The sequence below is a fragment of the Ambystoma mexicanum genome, chromosome 5p (genome assembly GCF_040938575.1).
Source record: "Ambystoma mexicanum isolate Mex_15411 chromosome 5p, UKY_AmexF1_1, whole genome shotgun sequence".
Lineage (NCBI taxonomy): Eukaryota > Metazoa > Chordata > Amphibia > Caudata > Ambystomatidae > Ambystoma > Ambystoma mexicanum.
In genome coordinates this window covers 1258962560-1258985456 of record NC_090930.1, presented here as the reverse complement: position 1 = coordinate 1258985456, position 22897 = coordinate 1258962560, and positions in this window count along the sequence as shown.

The window sequence follows — 22897 nt, the reverse complement described above, 5'->3', positions numbered from 1 at the left end:
ACAATACTCTGCTTTATAAAGATAATTTGAAAAGTACACATTCCATAGTGTCACTCAAATATATAAATCCTTATTGAACTATGTTATGCAAAAGGTGTACACATGTGCCATTCCCCCACCTCCTTTTCTCTTGACTGGAAGACCACAAATATTAGAATGCAATTCAGCAAAATGCAATAAAAAGATATCTGAGTGCAAAACTTTCAAGGACTGACTGTAGCACATTTTTTTTTAAAAACAGCTGGCATGTGTTTTCTAAGTGTGTTATGAGATATTTAAAATGAAGAAAACACATGGCACCAGAATATGGACGGTTTCCCATCCATGCAGTAACTGGGACCAAACATGCGTAGCTTCAAAGCGAGGAAAAGGCCAGCCCCCTCAGGCCATGTTGCTCTAAATGGTCTTGTAATTTTGTGTCACTTATTTGGCACCATGGCCTAAGGGGACTGGCCTTTTCCTCGCTTTGAAGCTATGCATGGTCGGTCCTGGTTACTGCATGTATGGGAGATCCGAGTCACCAGTGATTTTTCACCCCCGATGACACTGTAGCTATAGAAATATCAATTTTTCTTAATTATGTATAAAATATTGCAGGCTTTGAGAACTCCCAATGTGTTTACTTAATGCCCTGTGTGAATACATTATTTGCTGAGGATCACGCACTATGGTTAAGCATTGTGCTGCAAGCTTGTTGTTTTATGGCCGTTCTCTTGGTGAATGTTGTGAAACATCGCACAGCCTCTACTAACCACATTTAAGCAGAAAGTAAAAGGGAAAACATGACCAGCTACAAAGTTGCTTTTGGCCCCATAGCCAAAATCAAAACCAGCACCCATGAATATAAGCACAGTAAGTGAACAAATATCTTAAAGTGAAATATACAAATGTAGTTTAATAGGCCTCCTCCTTCGATGAAAGTACACAGGACAAAATAGAATTGGACTTCAAAAAAAGTAATGAACACCAAAGAAATAACACAAGAGCGGAAATGTTCCAATAAATATGCTGGCAAAGTATAAAAGGTGCTCACCTTTTAAACCAAGCAATGTGTTGTGAAATATTCCCATGAAAATTAAATCCCAATACGAAACAAATACTTGTGGTCTTGTGAGTAAATGTGTGCACTGGGAACATGACAACCTGATTATAATTCTGGTAGTCAAATACTTGAGAAAGCTTGCCAACCTCAAAAAAACACTAGGGGTTGCTTCCACCCTCTGAAGAAAAAAACTACTCTGTCCTCCTAGATGTGTACTTTACTCACTTTGCCACATTGTGGGCAAATACTCATAACCTACCTGCCTCTCACCATTTCCCCTCCTCACCTCCACGTCTGGCTTTCAACAATATTCTGCTTTGTAAAGATAACTTGAATATTACACATACCATGGTGTCACTCATATATATAAATCCTTATAGGACTATGTTAGGCAAACAGTGTACAATTGTGGCATTATTCCCCTCATATTGACTGTTAGAATACAAATACCAGAATGCAATTCAGGAAAAGGGAAAACATTGTCTCTGAGTGCAAAACTTTCAAGGACTGACAGTAGCACGGTTTTAAAAAAATTACAATAATTTGGATGCCCATTTGGTCACCCATCCATGAAGTAACCAGGACTGATGCTGCTTAGCTTCAAAGTAAGGAAAGAGCCAGCACATTTCTATACGTTTCTTTTAGTTTTGGCTCATTCAGTGGGCAACATGGCCTGGGTCAACATGGCCTGAGTAAGCTGACCCCGTCCTCACTTTGAAACTAAGCAGCATCTGTCCTGGTTACTGTGTGGCTGGGAGACCTGGGTGGCAAATGTTATGGCCAGTGATTTTGCACCCATAATGTCACTATAGCTGTAAAAATATCTTTCAAAAAAGAAAACTGTAATTGCGGGAACTGAACTAGACATACCATTTGCTATCAATAGTCCTTTATTGTCATGATGCCTACCCCCGGGTACCCAGACCAAGTCCAGCAACCCCGGAAGCAGGCATCAAGTTACCCCAAGCAAGCCCAACAACCCCTGCTAGGGGCTATTTGGGTGCAGTCCTGGTGCCTATGGCGCCAGGCTCATATGGAGAGTCAGTCCTGGTGTCATAGGTGCCAGGCTCATAGATTAAAACTTACCTGATGCAGACCATGCTGCAAACTTACCTGATGCAGACCATGCTGCAAGAGATCCAAGCCAAACGAGGCTTGGAAGGGACTATTTTACCTAGGGACTATTTGTTTACTTGGGTGGGGCTGGGGAGGAATACTTACCTGGGACTTCTTTGGAGGCTATTTAAACCACGCCCGAAGAGCAGCACACGCTTCGCGTTATTCTGCATCCAGCAGCGTAACGATCACCATGCCTGCAAGTCTGCAGCCAGTCTTCTGCCACACCCGCCTCGAGTTTGGAGCTCCTAGAAAAACGGAGAAAGAAGGAGAAAAGTTTAGAACAAGAGCAATACCTTTGATCCTTACATGAATTCCCGATCCATTGCGCCTTCGAGCTGGAAGAAAGAAGTTATTTTATGCACGTCGCCTCGCCTGCTGCAGCGCCGTGCTGAACTCACCGGCCTTCGCAGCATCTTCACATTTCACCGCATCCTCCTGCATGTTACCGCTGCACTCCGGCACCTAAGGAGAAGACAAGAACAGCAAGGTGCGCTAAGGGAATACACAGAGGAATACCCCCCTTAGACTTACCTGATTTTACCACCGGGGTACTATTCTTCTTCACGGGTCGGCGCAGCTTCCACTGCATCCTAGTCAAACCCCGGCCCCTAAGGGGAAACAAAAGGACAGCAAGGTGAAACAAGGGACTAACAAGGGGAACCCTCCTCACCACAAAAGACTTACCTAATTTTACCGCCAGAGGCATTATTCCCTGAGACTTCATACTCTCTCTCAGCGCCTGAATAAGGGAGAAAGCAACAGGTTACATATGGACGTTTTTTTATCGAACTGTGTTGGATAATACAAATCCTTACCAGAACATTACCGGTTGCCACGAGGAACTCTTCAGTAAGGTCAAGCTGCAACCTGCAAGGAATCGGACAAGAGTGAAAGTCAGGCATTTGAACTCTTCCGAACTACATACTTACGGCGTCTTGCCGGGAATATCGGAATCAATATTGTCCTGGAACTCATCAATTCCTTCGAGCCAGTGAAGCAACTGGTTATCTACGCGCCCCTGCACTCAATGCAGGATGGAGAGCTCATCTCTTCAAATCATCAGAAGAATATTCCTACGGGCCAAGCGAACGAAGCTAGGTGGGCCAGTCCAGACCTTCATCTCGGCCCTACGTGTCGCATTGGTCGAGACCGCAGCAGTCCAGTCCAGATCGACGCCTCTGTGGGAGCCAGGTGAGCGTAACATTTATAGCCTCTAATATAGCAGCAAATATCAGAAAAACCTCCACAAAGAAGATGCTTTTTTGCACCCCAGGCCCTCACCAAGTGCCCCCTTTACCTGTGCAAGCTCCCCCCTCACAAGATGGCCTTGTCACATACCCTGCTCTTTCCCTTTCCACCCACAACACACACTGTTTCTGTGACGCAGTTTGCTTTGAGATGGCACTATGGCAGAGACTACAGAAAGTTTTGTGTTGCAAACTCTGTCCGTAGACCCCCTCCAACTCCCAAATTTCACTTGGTGCGCTCTAGTCACTGCCCACCTGTAGCCTGATGGAGTTTGCATGTTTTTTTTACCTCCAAATAGCTTTTTTCCTGTGTTTCATTTTCCCATATCCTCAGCTATAACCTTAAATATCTCCTGCATCGAGAGAAAAACAGGATGGTGGCTTTTTCATTTCTGAAAACCATGATCTTGCAATGCACCCCCTTCTAAAATAACTACTGCATGGAATAATCCAAAAACACGCTTGGATCGCAATACAATGCTTCGTGTCCAAGTTGTTTGGACCTGGACCAAATCCATCCAGGAGTTTGGTTTGTGTGCTTAGGCAAAAATTGACCTTGTTTTGGTATGGGAAAATGAATTGGAAGTAGGCTGCAACTTTGGTAAAACATATTTGTTTGCCTTCTTAAAAACTTCCTTGTTTTTAAACGTATCTTTATGAAACTTTGCAGTCTGGGAGTGGTGTGGGTGAGGGTGGGGGCTGCAAGTCCCTAATCCCTTTTTAAAATTTCGGTAAAATCCGTTACTAGAATCAAAAGTTATCAACAATAGAATTTTGAGGGGCTCCTGTGGGAGTACAACTCTCCTTAACTATAGGGCGGCTATCGCCACGCTATGATATATATATATATATATATATATATATATATATATATATATATATATATATATATATATATATATATATATATATATATATATATATATATACATAAGGAATAACACTACTGGCATCCAAATCTGCTCCCAGCTTCCTCCCATATTGGTTTGTTATACGTCATGATCACAGTTGTCATATTACCTTTATGGTGTCATTATCACTAAAATCGTACCCCCCTCTCGACCGAGGGTCATCAGCATTGACAGAAAAAGTACCTTGCAGACAATGAGAATCATGTGAAATGGCCCTGATGACAGAGCAGTACCACCCAATATCTTGCCTTCCCCGGCAGCCATGACAAAAGTCAATTATGGCAAGGCATTGTTCAAGAGGCATTCTAATGTAGAGGGGGCAATTTCAGCGAGTGACAACCTCTAGCTTGATCTTGTGGTGTGGAAAATGGTATGGGTCCTAGAAGTTGGCTATTGCATTTCAAACAGTATAGGAGCAACTGAAGTGAGTGCAGGCAGCCCATTGCATGTTGGTGCTTGGTGTTTGAAACAGTGGGCCTCATTACGACTCAGGCGGTAAGGGTTTTACGGCGGCGTAAACAGCGCCGACCCTTACCGCCTGAGTACGAGGTCCCTTAGCGCCATGGAGGTTTTAACACCTTCTTTTAGCAGGTGTTAAAATCCATGGCGCTAAGGGACCATGGAGTTAATTACGCCACCGTAATTTACGGTGGCGTAATTAACGCCTTCCCCACTCCCATTATGCCCTATGGGGCAAAATGGGAATGGGGAAGGGTAAATGGGTAAATGGGGATTTACCGCCCCGCCAAGGTTGGAATGGGGCGGTAAATCCGCCAACCACCATGGCGTAAATGTAGTTTACGCCATGGTGGTAAAGTCACGGCCCAGGCGGTAACTTACCGCCTGGGTCGTAATGAGGCCCAGTGTGTGGTATGCTTGGGAACCCATCTGTGTGGCTTAGTGTGACTCAGTAAAGGAGACCAGTGATGTATTCAATGCTCTGTGCACACGTCCATGTGTCTACGGTGAGGTGCACCTTCTCCATCTCTGTCTCTTTCCCTACTGGCCAGACTACCTGGCAATCACCTTTGACATTAGTCACACCACACCAGTCAAGCATACCCATCAGAAAACCAGAAAACATGCCTTCAGCTCATTCAAGAACTTCACAGCGGGGGCTCTCACATAAGAATATAACAAATTCAAATGTGCTGATCTAAATATGATGAACCAGGACATAGGCACAAATTATAAGTTTGCTGGTCCAGAAAGAAATGCTGGTAATTCCGGATACAGCATTTTTTCCAGACTGGCATACATCAAATTTGCCAATGGGAGCCCAGATCTCTCAGCAGGCCGGACCTGCCGGGAGTACAGGCCCCTACTGGTAAGTAAATGCCTGAATCATGAGCACCTCTACTAACGGTGCCAGTGATTCAGAAAATCCCATCCCATGTAATCATATGGGACTCCAAAGGAATGGGAACTTACTGGCTCTCCACTACCCGTAATATCCTGGTAATACTGTGATATCAGACTCTGGAGATGGTAAGGCAGGTTTGCTGGTATCCCGCTGGAATTATCAGTGGGATACTGGCAAACCTATAATGAGGGACTTGCTTCTCTAAGAACTTATCACCGTCCTCAAAACCAACATCAACCACTGTGTCCCTGTGAAACAACACACTCTCAAGCCTATACTTTAAGTACCGTGGTTCTCTCAAGAACTCAACCTCAACAAACGATATATCAGTAAACAAAAATAGATGTTTCAAAAATAATGAAGCACACCCAACCTCATCCTGCTCAAGGAACTCTGTGCTAAACGCAGATGATTGAACACAATTGCCAAGGCCAACTACCACCAAAACACCATAGCCAAGACCAACTGTAATGCAGAGCCATGTTACAGTCATCAAGCACTGCATCAACTCTTTGCCCAACCCACCCCTTAAACATGCCTTTGAAAAACCCACTGCCATCAACTCTTTCTTTATAACAAAGATCAGCCGGATCCACTGACACATAGACACCAATGCTACAACTGTTAACACATTACAGATCCCATCTTGCAAAACCACAACTACCTGGACAATTTTCAAGACACTCACTATGGTAGACATCACTACCACCTTAACTTCCCTCAAGTCTACATCATACGCTGACAACATCCTCCCTGCCTCCTTACTCAAGTCCATTCCTGCTGAGGCATTTGATCTTTACCTGAACATCACCAACAGTTCCCTAACTCAAGGCATCTTCCACTTGACTCTCAAGACTGGACAAATTCTCCTGATTCTAGAGAAATCAAAACTGAACTTTGACGACCTCAGCAACTACTACCCCATCAATCATCTTCCCCTTCTAGATAAGATACTCGAGAAAGGAGCATTCATACAACTCATTCAACACATCAAAGCCCACAACCACATTCAGTCCTACCAATCTGGCTTCAGACCCAGATACAGCACAGCAACATCTACCTTTAGGTGATTGACAATACACTTTCGCCTTGACCTCTCAGCAGCATTTGAAACAGTAGACCACCAGACACTCACCAAAACTCTACATTGCTGCTTAGGGATCAGCAGGATTGTCCTCAGCTGATACATATTATACCATAGTACTCACCACCAGTTTGTACAAATGGATTCCCCCAAATCACCAACTCTAACCATCATATGTAGAGTCCTGCAAGGACCCATGATCTTCAATATTTGCATGCAGCCAATTTGAAACCCCCTCGCTCAACACAACATCCACATCCACCAATACGCTGATGACACACAGCTCTGCCTCAAGATATCCTCCATCAAAGGCATCTGTAGGCACGAGACCTGCCTCTCATTGATCCATTTGTTGATGCCCACTGCTTACCTAAAGCTCAACTCCGCAAAACGGATTCCTACTCCTGAACAACAACACTAAACAACCTGACATCCAGGCCTGGCTCTCTGCTATGCATCTTGAGGTCTTCGCAACCCAGATGATTACGTTGGGCAAGTCCCTTTGGATCAAAATCAGCTGACCTATCCACTTCAAACACACATAGCAAGGAAGACAAAAACAGCTAGGTGCAACTTTCTCTACTGTGGAAACCAATCCCTTCATCCCAGAAAACAACATCCAAATTGTTGTTGATGCCTTGGTCCTCTCCTACTTGGATAGGGCAATGGCCTTTGAAGGCCTTCCAAAAGACAACAATGGCACCCCTGAGATGTGTCCTGCATGTTGCAGCATGACACATCAAAGGACTATGCAAATTCGAACACATCAACCCGACCCAAATCAGATTGCACTGATTCCAGCTGCAAGCCCATTTGATCTTCAAACCCTGATGCATCATCTGCAAGGCTGTCACCTGAAGTTCCCAAGCTCACTCACTGAAAAAAATCAGAATCTCTGGAGGCCTAAGATCCGCCATGAGTAAGGGCATGTGCAAATATGAACTGCACTGGGGCAGGAAGGAAAGAACCATAGGACTGGCTTTCTCTGTTTATGCCCCAAGACTCTGCATCCTCCTCCTCATGAACATCAGATTTTTCCCGTTGCGTCAACAGTTCAAGAAGGATCTCAAAAACATCATCTTTAAGGAATGACTTCTCCCTAACATCCTCATACCCAAACCATCCATTCACATCCCCACCTGAGACTGGCTTATCTGATTCTCACTGTTTCCTCCCCTGGTTGCTATTAGATCCCTTACTGACAAATTTCCCATCTTCCCTCTGATCTCTTGTAAGCTCCCCACTCACTTGTTCCTCTGCTCCCTTCACCTTGTTCTTCTGTGATTGTAAATCACTGTGCTCCTTCTTGAAGCTAGGTTCATGATCAATGCAAATAATAATAATAATAATAATAATAATAATAATAATAATAATAATAATAATAATAATAATAATAATAATTGCAGTGCCTTGTACAACCTTCCACCAAGTCATGTTCCTCAGCCAGAGTCACAGTGGGAGTCGGTAGAGAGCAGAGCTTGCCTCTGTCTTGGAGTACCCATTCTTCACCTCAGTACCTGAGGTGTTTGGAAAGATCAACTCTCCCAAAAAAGATAGTAATGAATTATTTCTTGAGTCTTGGATGGTACAAAAGTGAATCAAAAGGAGGGTTGATTGACCCCCACATTTAGAGACAAAAGGCTCTAGGGGATTGAACGAAAGCATGCCGGCTTTAAAGGGCCCAATCCCTGTCCTTGTGACAAGTGTTCTTTGCCTGGTTGCATTGTACCCAAAGTGCTTTGTGCTGAAGTCAGTGAAGGAGACAGGAAGGAAGGCAAGGTACAGCAAAAAGTATGGTGCTGGAATTCTTCCCCAATTGTGCTGAAGTCCCTCTGACTACACTAGCACTGCTCCTTCTCATACCCAAAGAATCAAAGCTCCTTTGGTATACAACACCATGGTGTGAGGCTAGTCCTTTTGTTTAGGGTGTGCCATTTGATTCCTCTTCCCCAGGACAGCTCCTACTGGAGATGGGTTTTGCCCAATCTCACAAAAGAGAGGCCTCTCCTATGAGCTTTTGTTCTGCTGAGTGCAGCAGAGACAGCCAGTCTAACGAGAATAAACATAGCCTGTCATTGGCATGCCTGCGCTTACATGGTTGATACACCTATGAAACAGATCAGAAGTGGCTTTAATACCCCAACTCATGTATGTCTTATGTTTAAAGATTAACCTGCCACCAGGAAGATAGTTCATAATAATCCCCACTCACTCACACTCCTGTGTGTGCCTGAGACACTCCATCCAGCAACTCAGTATTGTGAGCCTTGTGGGAGCAGGATCTCCCCCACTACCAGTGCTTGCTGCAGAAGCAGCGCGGGCACCAAACTATGACAAGGTAAGCCCTGAGGGCTTTATTTGAGGCTTCAACAATCAAAAAGGAAATTAATAATAATTTCAGAAATGTTGAGCAGAGCGAGCCTTTGCACCCCAGTTAATTGAGGAGGTGTTTTTGTGCTTTGCCTTGCATTTTTTTGGAGTCCCTGCATGCTGCATATGGACCTAAATCATCGTAGCTTGCTATCTGAACCAGATTGGGTAAAGCCACGTCCAAAATGGCCGGTGCGGCCGTATCACAGTGAACAAACCAGCATAGGCTGCTGCCCATCTTTGATTGGCTGCTGCTGCACTGAAGAGCCAATCTAGGTCACCAGCAGGACTAGGAGGGACCCCACACTTTCACCCCCACCACAAATTATGCTGCAGCCTGCTGTGCTGAACTATTAATCTGCCTCCTCCACTAGCACCCTGAACCATATATGTGCCTATCTCACTCTGCCTATCCTACTCTAGTCTCTGACTGTATTTGCACCTTTTCATTGAAAACCAAATTTAGAATTTAGCTGTGTGTATTTTACATCCTGTGCCTTAATCTCACAGCATGTTGCCTTTTCATTGAAAATCAAATTAAGCTGTGTGTATTTTACATCCTTCGCCCTAATTTCACTACATTTTGCCTTTTCATTGAACACCAAATTTAGCTGTGTGTATTTTACATCCTGCACACTAATTGCATTGCTTATGGACTCCTCTCTATAACTACTAGCCCTCCTGTGAGACTAGGCCAGAACTTTGCAGTTCAGTCACCCTTCTCCCTTCTCCCTTCCACTACCCCATGCCACTCTAATGGCACTCACCATCTTTCCTATGTTCTTTAACTCCCAACCCCCCTTGCTCACTAAGCCTGGAATGTAAAAGGACAAAAAAGACATGCTGCGTGATAATCCTGGCCTTCCTATCGCAGACACTGATGGCAGTGCAGCTTCCATAGAAGTCTTCACTGATATATTTTTTCTGTCCCCACTCCTGATTTATTGACCCCTCATCTTATCTCTACTCTATCCCCTCTCACTTCCTCTCCCATTAACAGTGGCATCAAGTGGGAAGTCCTCTTGGCCAGCTTCTCATCCTCACGTTGCATCGTTAATGTGTACCACACTGGCACTTCTTGTGGCCTTCAACCTAACCTCCTTCTCTTTGATCGGATCCTGCCTACCCTCATTAGCATCCTTCCTTCTGCTGCCTCTCCCCTTACTACTCTCACTGTCCCTCCCACTCTGACCGGAGTACCATGCCTTTGTACTCCTCCTTAGAAAACATACAAAGGCTGAGACCTCCCCCACCTGGTGATTCTTAACGCCTGTCAGGAAACAAACATTCTCCTGGCATGTGCTTCCTTCTTGAAGACACTGACCTCGAAATCCTCGCTCTCACAGAGACATGGTTCAATGCCAGCTCAGTCACTGCTTTTCACTCCCTTCACTGGCTTCAAGATCATTTCCAATCATCAACCACACCGTACGGGTGGTGGGGTCACCTTAATCTATCCTGAGTGCGTCCCTTCTTTCATCTTACCCACCCAGCTCTACTCTTCCTTTTAGAGCCTGGTATGCAAGTTGGTCATCTCTCCCTCCTCCACTCAGACTATTGCTACCATTTACCGGCCTCCAGGTGTTCCTCTCTGAATGGGCTGATTTCTGTTCTTCCTTACTTTCAACCACCTCCAACCTCCTTCTCTTAGATGTCTTCAACATCCATTTGGACTCCCCTGTCACAGCATCCACTCTCTTCATTGACCTATGTGCCTCTCTGTCCCTCTCCATCCTCCCCTCTGGTCCAACCCATTCGGCTGGACACACTCTGGACGCCATCATCCACTCTGAGCTCTCTCTTTCCCCCCTCTTGTCAACCCCCTCTCTTGTTCAGACCAGTCTCTCCTCTCCTACCACATGGGTTCCTTCGGCCCTCCTACCGTACCCTCAAAAGCCCTAAAAACCTTGCTGACAAACATCTGCCTGATGAAATGAGTATCAGCTGCTGCCTTTGCCTCTACCTTCATCCCCCACCCACTCCTACTGCAGACACTTCTGCTGACTATGCTTTTAGCAACTTTAATTTGGCCATCACCAATCCTCTTCACATCCTTGCCACAGTCATGAGGATCCACCTGAAACCTGCCTCTAAGCGTAATACCTGGTATGACTCTGAACTTGCAGCCCTGAAAAGAAAATACAGAGCGGCCGAACAGAGGTTTAAAACCTCAGGCTCACCTTTCACAAACTGCCCTCCAGCTTGCTCTAATGGCAATACAGACTCTCCATCTGTGCCAAGAAAAGGGTCCATATTCAGGCACAGGTACCTTGTGCATCCAATAACACGGCTGAACTTTTAAAATCGGCAGGGAACTAGCCAACACTTCTGCAGTCTCCTCCTCTCCTCTTTCATCCCATGCCCTCTGCAACACACTAGCCACCCACTTTGCCACCAATACTCAGGGCATCCTGACCACCTTTGTTACTTACCTGCCAAACCCATCCCTACCTTGCCCACTCACCCTCCTCTTTCTGCCTTCTCCTCCTTCACCCCGTCACACCTGATGTAGTCACCAGAGTTGTCCGCTCCATGAAGGTTTCTTAAAAACAAGTCGCACCCTGCTCATGCAGAACCATTAAAGACAATATTGGCTCTCTTGCCACTGCACTCGCTGATTTCTGCAACTACTCATTTTCCGCTGGATCTTTCCATTCCTCCCTCAAGTACTCCCTTGTGTGACCCCCCCCTGAAAAAAACATGAGCAGATCCTACCTGTCCAGCCAACTACCACCCTATTTCAATCACCCCCTTCCTGGGGAAACTGCTGGAGAAGATGGCCTTGCCCCAACTCAACTTGCACACTGAACTTGTCAGTGGTCTCCACAATTTTCAGTATGGATTCCAAGCATCCAGAGGAGGCATGGAAACTGCTCTTCTAAACAACCATGAAGAACTGCTTGCATTGCTCTACTCCAACTCTCCAGCTGTCCTCATCCTACTTGATCTCTCCTCTGCCTTTGACACTGTCAAACACTCCATCCTCATACAAAGGCTCCACAATAACCTTGGTATCTCAGAACGGGCACTGGGCACTTTCCTAGCGGACCACCCTTCCCGAGTCATCCTGGGCATTTTCTCTTCTCCTAATTCCTTCTCCACCTGTGGTGTCCCCCAGGGTGCTCACCTCTCCCCCTGGCTCTTTAACATCTACCTTGCTCAGCTGGCACACCTCATCTCCTCCTTCTTCCCCAAATTCCAATGTTATGCAGATGACACTCAACTCTTTTTCAGACTTCCTGCTAACTCACTCGCACCTTTCTTCATCCCTGACTGCCTATCTGCCATCCTTACCTGGTGCACTTCCATCGATCTCTGCTTCAATGCCAGCAAAACTGAGATCCTTCCGATTGGAACCCCTATTCCCTCCTTCTTCCCTTCTCTCTGGCCTCCCTCCATAGTCTCTCCCCTGCTGCTTCTTCTGAAGCAGTAACCTTGAAGTCATATTTGGCTCCTCTCACTCCTTCATCCCTCACACTCAGGACATTGCTAAGAAGTCCCACGATAAACTCTTCCTCCTCCCCCAGAAGCTAAATGTTTTCCGAGCTCTGGTTCTCTCTAGGCTTGACTGTTTCAATAGCCACCTCCTCAATCTTCCTTCTTCAACTCTACAACCCCTTCAGCTAATCCAGAATAGAGCAGCAAGACTTATCCTTTGCCTTAAGCCCAGGGACTGCATCTCTCCTGCCCTAAAAAGTATTCACTGGCTCCCGGTTGCTGAATGGATCAAATTAAAATCCCTCTGCATCATCCACAGGGCTGTCTGGGGGCGGGGACCACACCATCTACAACTCTTACAAAATACTCTCCTCGTAGACCTCTTAGTTCCTCAACTCCTTGTGTGTAAAGTGTTTTGATAAACAGAAAGCAGGAGGTTATTCACTTTTCTCAGCTGGATCCCTCCTTTGGAACAGCCTCCCCTTCCTCTATTTCTTGAGCAGGACCTTCTTAAATTCTGAAAGCCCCTCAAGACTTTCCTCTTTTCCAACTCCTTCCCTTCTTCCCTCCTCTGCTAATCTCACATTTGCTGTGATTTGTTTCATGGACCCTTATGCATCCTCTGGGTCCTTGACCACTCACACCCAATCTTCCCAGCTTTTGTCTGCCTTCAGCATTTGCCTCGCACACCCTCCACCATGGAGACTCGAACATTTCCACCCAAAGCGACTCCAGGCCGTATAGTACTTACTATACCTTGCACTTCATCTGTGGGGCATGCACGAGCACAAACACCCCAGCACCTACCTGACTGCCCTCTTCCTTGCTGCACTTGCACAATCTGAATACTCACAAGGCATATTAGGTTTATCTGTTCCTTCCCACGCTGTATTTGTATTTGTGTTTTTTAATGTACTTCAATCCCATGCCCCCTCCCCATGTTGCCAGTTGGCATTTCCTCACAAGGAGACACTTTGTATTTAGATAATTTATCTCATCTGATTGCATATTTATAGATGATCTAGCACCTCGTGCACTGCAATGTTTTTGATATGTGGTGCAATAATACCACATCCCTTTGACTCTTTGTGGTTCACTGACCTAGGAAAAAATCGCTCCTTGCCCTTCAGGCATAGATTTGTTTGGGCATGTATTCCAGTTGCAAAGCCTTTTTGAAGCTATTTGTGTTTCAGTGGGCAAGTCAAAAAACAGTGCTCCATATTTCCATTCTTCCTTTAGCAGTATTATGATGGATCCAACTCTGCTGAAATGTGTGAAAGGTATTATTAACAAATATGTACCGCCCTTTGCATCAGAGCTTGCTGGCATGAACCTCTATACTACTTCCTCCTCAACATTAACTGTTTCTCAGGCACGATATTTAACTAAAATGAAGGGCACTCCCTCTTGGTCGGGCGCGTCCCAAGGGTATCTTAATTTATTCAGTGAGTACCTAATTACAAGTGGGTACTGAGTCCACAGGAAAATATATTATCATTGCAGACACCTTTAATTGTTCAAAAAACACTCCTTTTGTTGATTGATGGTCCAACTGGCTCATGGCTTACTTATTCTGCCTAACCTGTATTAACAAAGGATTCCCTGATCTAATCATATACTATGGTGCAAGCATGTAACCCCACACATTCACTTGATTTTTTTTTCAATTCAGCAAGTTCAAAAGTGCTATAAATAGGTTTGCAAACTATCACAATCAGATTTCAGCTCCAATTACCAGAACCTCACCAAAGGTTACCAACCACAAGGGCATTTTGGCTACTATGCTGTCTCTTGATTGGTCTGATCACTACTTAATCAATTTTTTCTGTCTCTCTCAGCAGTTAGTCCACACTGGACAACCTATTATTGAGAACATTCTCATAGACGATTTTTCCAAAATGTCTATCCGTGCACTACTAGAAACTATGCTTTCAGCTGTATACTTGCACCTGGAGAATAATATAGATATTCTTTTTATCTCTACTAACACGTGTATGACTCTGTTTATAGCATCTGTGATCCCAATATCATTAATGTTATACGGTGAAATATTAACCCCTTGTATTCATTAGAGCTTGTACGGATAAATGCAATCTAAAATGGTTGTAAGACTTTGAAGAGATTGAACTCAGAGGAAGCCTTTTTAATTCTTCACTTTGCCTGCCCCCAGTGGAAGCAAATGATTATTGTTCGAAAAATCTGCAGAATGAACAGATTTCCTATGAGCACAGACTTTCAAAACTCTCAGTAGATTTGGGAAATCACCTGGAGATTTTGAAATGTTTGAACAGTTGCAGCAGATTTCCCTTCTGTGACTATGGAATGTATGACTGCGCAGAAATGTGAAACATTTTTCTGAAGATTTTTACAAAGATTTACCTACATTTGGACTGCCTCTAAGTGTTGCAGCCAAACAATCTCATTATCTGAAACCAATGACCTCTGAAACTGTTAAGCAATATCCACACCCTCTTCCTGGGCCTGCCAATGTTTATCCTCTGGATACATATGATATGATCTATACGTTTCCTAGAGATTTTTCCCATAATTCAAGAGGAATGAGAAGAAAAGCCTCAGGCATTATGACCTCTCTTTTTACTTAAAGTGCCATTCCATTATGAGAGGCTTTTGATCCCATTTTGCTTAAACATGTCACATCTATTATGATTTAATATGTGCAGATTATACAATGCTTCTCCTGCACAAAATACCTGTCCAACCTGTTTTAAATCTATCCTGATTCCTCCTCTTAAAAAAGAAAAAATAGTTTGATCCGGATTTTTGAAGAAATTATCAGCTAGATCAAGACTGTCATTGCTCGTAAACACTTAGAAAAAGCTGTGCTTAAGTCCATTTCCTGCACACATTGTTTATTTTATCAATTAATTTGTACTTGTTGGGTTTCTCTGACTGTAAGGTACTCATTAGGCATAGCATGGAATTTTGCCGTTTTGTGGGATGTTTCAACCCACTCATCCAAGCCCTACAACAGTACTGTGCTGTGCTGGGCGCAGGAACATCAGAATGGCCACTGGAAAGCATGCAGCTCGCTCAAAACCAGCCAAAAATGTGCAGTAAAAACCGGAACAATAGGCTGCCACCCACTTTTGCCTATATTAGTGAGCATAGGAGGTCACTGCCTAAAACCTCCATTGGGCTACACACACAGTAGCCTAGAACCACTGGGAAATAGCAATACTGATTGCCGAAAGCAACCCAGATCTGTTTGGGAATCCGTTTTCTTGATATCAAAAATTGCTAAAATCACGTCTCACAAAACCACTAAAAAGATCCCACCTCCTCGTTTGGGGTCAACATCATTCTCCCGCAAGAATCAACATGAATCTGAGGTCCACAGAAGTGCATCTATATTTGAACAAAGAATATTTTGAGGATTTCTTACTGGTAAGGCAGCTGTCAAAAAAGGGAGCAATACCGGTGCTTGACACTGACCGGTGCTAGCGATCTAAATTCTGACAGGAGACCTGTATTTCAGGAGCTAAACAGTAACCTGAGTTGGCTGAGACTTCAAAGGCTGGCTGTCCCCGGGAAGCCTTCACACCTAGTCTTCTCAGCAACAGCACAAGAAATCACATGGTCCTATTGATTAATAGGGAGTAGATTTCCTCTGCAGCCTGGAGAAAGGAACAATAGACTCTTGCAATTGAATAGAATATGCTGATTTGGGTGTGCCTGAACAACACTGCTCTGGGGGAAGGCAAGACATCTGATCTCCGAGTCAATCCAAGTTTCTAGGGGCGGGGACAAACCAATGGGTGTACTGAAGTAAAAGCAAATATATGTTTTATGAGAATCCTGATAACTAATTATACCAAGCGGACAAAAATGTACAATTTGGAGATTCTTAATATGAAAAATTCACTCACAATTTGAGACTAAGCTGGACGCTGTGGGATGTTCTGAGGCCAAGCCCCACAATTATTAATATTGCAGACACAGTGTTTATGCTAGAAAAATGAAAACCTACTGTCATATGCCCAGAGAGGGTTTGTACCTCCGTGTAAGATTTGATGCAAAAACCAATATTGTGAAACCCATCAAAAGCGCAAAATGTTGTCATTTCTGAACCCAAGCTCGTAGAAACATGTGACTTGAACCGAACTATACCTTAAGCAATCTGTCATGTAATTTAGGTAATATTAAGTTGTGTATATTGTAAATATGTGTTTTATGAAAAAGAAGGTATGCTGTACGGACACAAAGGGGAGTGTCCTTTCCTTGGGCCATAAACATGACCCCTGATGACTCATTCTGACTCACCACTCCGTTCTCCAGTCAGGTCACAGTAAATCCTTTAACCTATCAGGATCCTCAGAGGGTTGGGCATAGAAAGTCAGCCTTCCCACCCACTTTCAAAAGACATAAAAAGAGACGGCTGAGACCCAGATAGGGACTTCATTTTCCACTCTTCAATCGATTTCTTGCGCAGCACTTTGCCGGACGACTTCAAACCCACACAATATCCAGAGACTAGAACTTAGAATCCAGACTCCAGAACGTAGACTCCAGATTCCAGATAGATCCAGAGACCAGACTCCAGAACCCAACTCTAGAACCTTAAGCAGGGGCCAAACCCATAAGCTGAACTCTTTTCAGGGGCCCCAGAATCCAACAATCTAACCAAACTTTCAACAGCCGGACGAGCTGTTTGATTCTTGCTAGAACCCTGTTCCAGAACCATATCCAGACCCAGAAAGCAGAGCTGTACCCAGAACCCGTCAAACCCAGACCAGACCACTGTGCAGTGCCAATAGCAGACCAGAGGCCCCGCTGTGAGCAGAACCAGTGCCAGAGACCATCCCGTGGCGAGAAAACCGCAGCCCAAATCTGACCAGATCTGTGACGAGGTCCATTCCCTTCCAAAACTAGTAGTGAGTATCTAGAACTGTCCAGAACCCATCTTTTAGTTTAAAGTAATCTTATTCAAACCATTTCAACCTGTCCTGAACTGCATAGAAATTGTGTGTCCATTCTGTGATTTCAAAGCTGCAAAAGTGTCATCTGTCATTCTGAAATCTTGACTTAATTTCTGAAAATCTACCTCCACAAAAACGTCTGTATCTTTTGAACCGTATGTCCTAGAAACTGTCATTTTAAAGCTAAGAACCTAAGCTTTCCAACAATCCCAAAACGACCTTCTAACTCCTTATAGTTTTTCCGTAATCGTGGTTTACGCACTCGGAAAAAGTGCAGCGAATTGCAATTTGGCTCAATTTCACCACTTGTAAAAATAATTGCTTCTTGCTTTCCACTGCTGAAATACGTTTTCACTCTGATAATCATTCATGAATCATTGCTAGTGTTGACCTGAACCAATTCAAAGTTGCTGTCACCTACCCTCAATCTCCTATAGGGAATTAAAATCATTTTTAGCATATTTGTCACTTCATTGCAATCACATTTAAAAGTATTTGGCCTGTGTTTTAAAATCATCCCTGTTTCTCTAAGCTTGCTGGGGGAACGAGAACTGAACTGCTTTTGATTGTATTCCTGAAAACCTGTGTGAGTTGTCACAAGGGAAAAAGCGATCATATTATCTCTTGTTGAATCCATATCGAGTTTTATTTCTGTGCCTGCATTCTTTCCCATGTTGCATTTCCTTGAACCGTAAAAGTATTCTCTGCTACCTTATCCTTCCTATTCTACTCCTTTCTGATTAAAGAGTTGTCGCTATTGTAATATTACCCAATACTGATCACTGTTCATATTCATGAGTGTGCTATCAAATATTAATTTATTCTTCAAAGTGTGATATATATATATATATATATATATAGTTTAATTTTTCCAATAAACCTTTTAATTTGCAAAACAAACCTACTTCTTGGCTCACTGAGGTCAGGGGGATTCAAAGAGAGGGGCGTTATATAAGGGTTTATTATCCAGATGTAAGAACTTGACCTAAAAATATATGAATAAGGGCTTCCATTGGGCATCCAAGACTAGGCATTGACTTAGTTGGAGTGCTTGATTGAAGTCACTTACAGTTTATTGTCGCAAGCTCTGCTGGCACCATTTGATACAGTGACACCTGGATCTCTACTTTCTAACTTTGCTGCCCACATATGCACATGAGGCAGCTGTTAAGCTGATTCAGATGCATTTTGGCTGGAAGATTCCCTGCAAACAGGTACGCAGTTTATATCTTCTACCCGACCTATTCATTGCAGTATTTCACAAGGCCTCATTCTTTCATCTTTATTGTTTAATTTGTACATGGAAACAATGGGTGTTCTTGTTTATAATTGTGGTGCTGCTAGGCATCAATACACCAAGGATACTCAGCTTTATATTCAGGTATTGTCAGCTGATGATGTGATAAGACTTACATCTTATGTGACCGAGATTGATGTTTAGATGGCTGCAACCAACGTTGAATTAAACAATGATAATTCTGAGTTTATCCTCTTTGTGTGTCATAGTAAGGAGGAGATGGGCAATACTGTTTATTATTTTATACTCAAAATCAAACCTACTTTGCTTCGAGCTCCAAAATCAGCAGTAGCATTTATTTCTCTACAGCTGTAGAAACATTGACAGGAAAACATGTAGAGTATTGCTGTCCTAGAAAATGACGAGCAAACGCAGATAGCTCTGTGTTTGGGGGCCATGTATTCCTAGCTTAGCAACAACATGTCATGCCTGTACAATTCCACTCTTGTCTACACATTTGACACAATATCCACCTGTGGCGGATCACTGCATCATATATAATGACCCACAGTCTGGTGCTTTGAGACTGGCACCCATGTGCCTTTTCCACTCGTTCTTAGACAAGACAGCCCAACCTCACTGTGCAACATGTTACTAGTACATGTCACTGCACATGGATATGTCCAGAGCTGAGACTAACATCACAGATGCATGTCCTTCCAATTATTTATATAATTGTGGCCAGTGGAATAGCACAATTTTTGGGTACTGCCTTTGAGCCATCATTCCCCCCTCAAGCTCAACAAATCAGGGGCCACAACACACTGTGGGCCAGTCTAGACCACTACGTATGTGCAATGCCCTGAATGATTAAGCCTGAAGCAAACAAGCAGTGGCTTGAAAAAGAAATGTTTTGGAATAATGGGTTAACATGGCACAGGAGCATTTCGCAACACCCTTTCATGATGCCTTCCCCCAAAATATATGTCAGTTCAAAAAACAATTCATGCTGGCTGTGCCAATATATATTCTCATACGGGCTGTACTCAATGCAGTACGTAGCCTGCAGCTGTCGACCTGCAGCGACTGATCAGGTAAAATCGAATCTGGGTGTGTTTTATTGTGCTGTGCTCAAAAACGTAGCCTCCTCCCCCTTCTAGGAAAGTCGATTTGGAGTGTTGTATTGTGCTGTGCTAAATAACATAGCCCATTTTCCCCTTTCTGGGAAAGATGCACCTGGGTGTTTTCCCATTCTGATAAATGTGGCATTGTTGTTGTTTCTCTCTAGCTCCCACTTAGATCCTCCTTCAACCCCGGAAGGAGTGCTGTCCATTGATGTGATTTACTTGTTCCTCTCCTGTGTCTTCCTTTGTTGTGCCCCTGGCACCCTCCTCATCCTCCCCCTGAGCATTCTGAGTTGTGTGCCACAGGACTGTGCATCTCTCTCTCTTCTCCCGTCCCCTTCTCCTCCACCTACCTCATTTGCACCCTCGATGGTGCTCTCTGTCTCACCCATCTTCTATAATTGCTACTCTATCTCTTTCCATATCAGACACTAAGTCTGGGAGGAATAAGTTCATAAGGGACATCCTGATCTCCAGCCCAGGCCTCCCTATCTCGGATACCTACATCAGTGCTTCCTCCAGACAGACTCTCACTGACATCCTCTTTGTCGTCCCTTCTCCAGACGTATGGACCCTTCATATGGTCTCTGTTCTCTCTCCTTTCACTTCCTCTCCCATTAACCATGGTACTAGGTGGTAGGTCATCTTGGCCCCCTTCCACTCCTCCATGACCATCATTTTTTTTTTTTTATAAAATAATTTTTATTGTTTTGTATGTACAAACAAGCACAACAACGTAAGGTAGTTGACATTGGGTCACTACACTTAAATATTCAAACATTCAAACGTCTAAACACACAGGTAAACACTTCTTCCTGGCATCTGGTTTATGTTTGCATATATTGTGAGGTTGTAACATCTGATATTTCTTGAGTTCGTTTCGATGGCTTTTATCAGTTCACTGCTTGGCTCTCAGTGTCCCCATGGCTCTTCCTTGTTTGCCTTCAGTTGTCCTCCCATCTTTGCCATATCTTGGCCTCTTTCTCTGGGCATCCCCTTGTAGTGTACACTCTCGCTTCCATTGGGACACATATGTCCACATCCGTTACCCATTTGGCATATTGCGCCGGTGTGGCTGAGCCCCATAATTGAGCTATATTTCTTTTTGCGAGACTAGTGGTCGTGGCAAACATGAGTTTTTCGAATCTGGATATCCGCATCTATTCCCAGTATCAGGAGCTTTGGGTCCATCGGTATTCCGCGGCCAAGTACTGTTGACAGCCTATCGCAGCATTGTTGCCAAAAGTCCTGTATCTGCGGGCATTCCCATAAAATGTGGAAGAAGATTCCTCTCAGGTGTTGATATCTTAGGCAGTTGGGGTCCTTTGCCCTTCCCCATTGGTACAAGGCCTCTCTGCGATAGTAAATCCTGTGTAGGATTTTAAACTGGACCAGCCTGATTCTGGCTGAGATTGCTGATTCTTGGGGTACATAAGTGCCACTGTCCAATCCTCTGCTTGTATTTGACCCACGTCTCTTTCCCATTTTTCTTTAAGTTCTATGGGCTCCTTCGTGGCAAATGAATTGATGGCATTGTACATTGTGGATGTTACTTTGTGCCCAATTCGTTCCATCACTATGTTTCTCTCAATCGGGGTGCATTCTGGTACATTCGGTAGGTCTATTTTGGTTGCAGTGAGTGCATGTCTTATCTGTATGTAGTGGAAGTGCTCCGTGATGGGAAGATTGAATTCGTCTTTCAGGACTTGGAATGTCTTGATTTCCACATCCTGTACCAGATCTTCTAGTGTCTGTATCCCCGCCTCCTCCCAGGCTACCCATTTGGGAATTTCTTTAAGTTCCGGGAGGTGTTTATTACACCACCGAGGTTGTTTCAATGTGATCTTCCCCTCCCATCCCAGGTATTTATGCGCATCTATCCAAATCTGGGTTCTCTGAGCCACCATTGTGGGTGTGGCTCGTCAGGTTTTCTTTTGATAGAGGCTTTCTAGTGGGGTGATTCCCTGGTCCGTCTGTTGTGTGGTATCATTGGATCGGCATGCAGGATATCATTCCCCACTGACATTTGGGCTGCCCAGTAATACGTCTGTAGGTGTGGAAGACCGATTCCTCCCTCCCATATTGAACGCTGTAGGGTTTAAGAGCAATTCGTGGATGCCCCCCTCCCCATAGCAATTTCCTGAGTGATTCTTCTATTTTTTGGAATTCTATCTTGGGTATGTATAGCGGCGCGTTCTGGAGAACGTATAGAAATCGGGGGAGGGCCAACATCTTGAATAGGGCGGCTCTTCCCAGTAGGGTGAGCGGAAGGGTCATCCAGTGTTCATGTCATTTACAAATCTATCCCTTACTGGGTGCAGGTTTTCCCCTATATAGTGTGTTAGGTCTGTTGAGATTTGTATCCCTAGATATCGGAACTGTTCTTTCTCAGTTTTAAATGGGCTGTTATCTAGAGTTGCTGCATCGAGACCCTTTATTGGAAAAATCAGGGATTTATCATAATTTACCCTTAACCCGCTAAAGGTTCAATATGTGTTTAGTATATTCGTTACAATGGGACAGGAGACTGCTGGGTCACTGAGGTAGATTAGGAGATCATCTGCATATAAGGACACCTTGTCCTCCCAGTTCTGTGCCCATTGGAACCCTTTCCAGTCCAGGGACTCTCTTAGCATTATTGCTAGTGGTTCAATTGCGAGTTCAAATAGCATTGCGGAGAGGGGACATCCCTGTCTGGTGCCCTTCCCAAGTTCTATGGTTCGTGAGGACCAGCCGTTGACTCTAATTTCAGCTATCGGGGCATTGTATAGGAGTTTGACCCAGTTTGTGAATTGCTCCCAAAATCCCATTCTGCCCATGATGAGCCACAGGGCCTCCTAATGGACTGAATCGAAGGCCTTCTCGAAGTCGATAGTTAGCAGGGCTAATGGGCCCTGTAGGGTGGGTGATCTTTCAATGGCAGAGTGTAGTCTGTGGATATTCATTTGCGTGGATCTTTGTGGCATGAAAACGCATTGGTTCGGGTGGACCAGGGAGGGTATCACTGTTTGCAATCTGTTGGCCA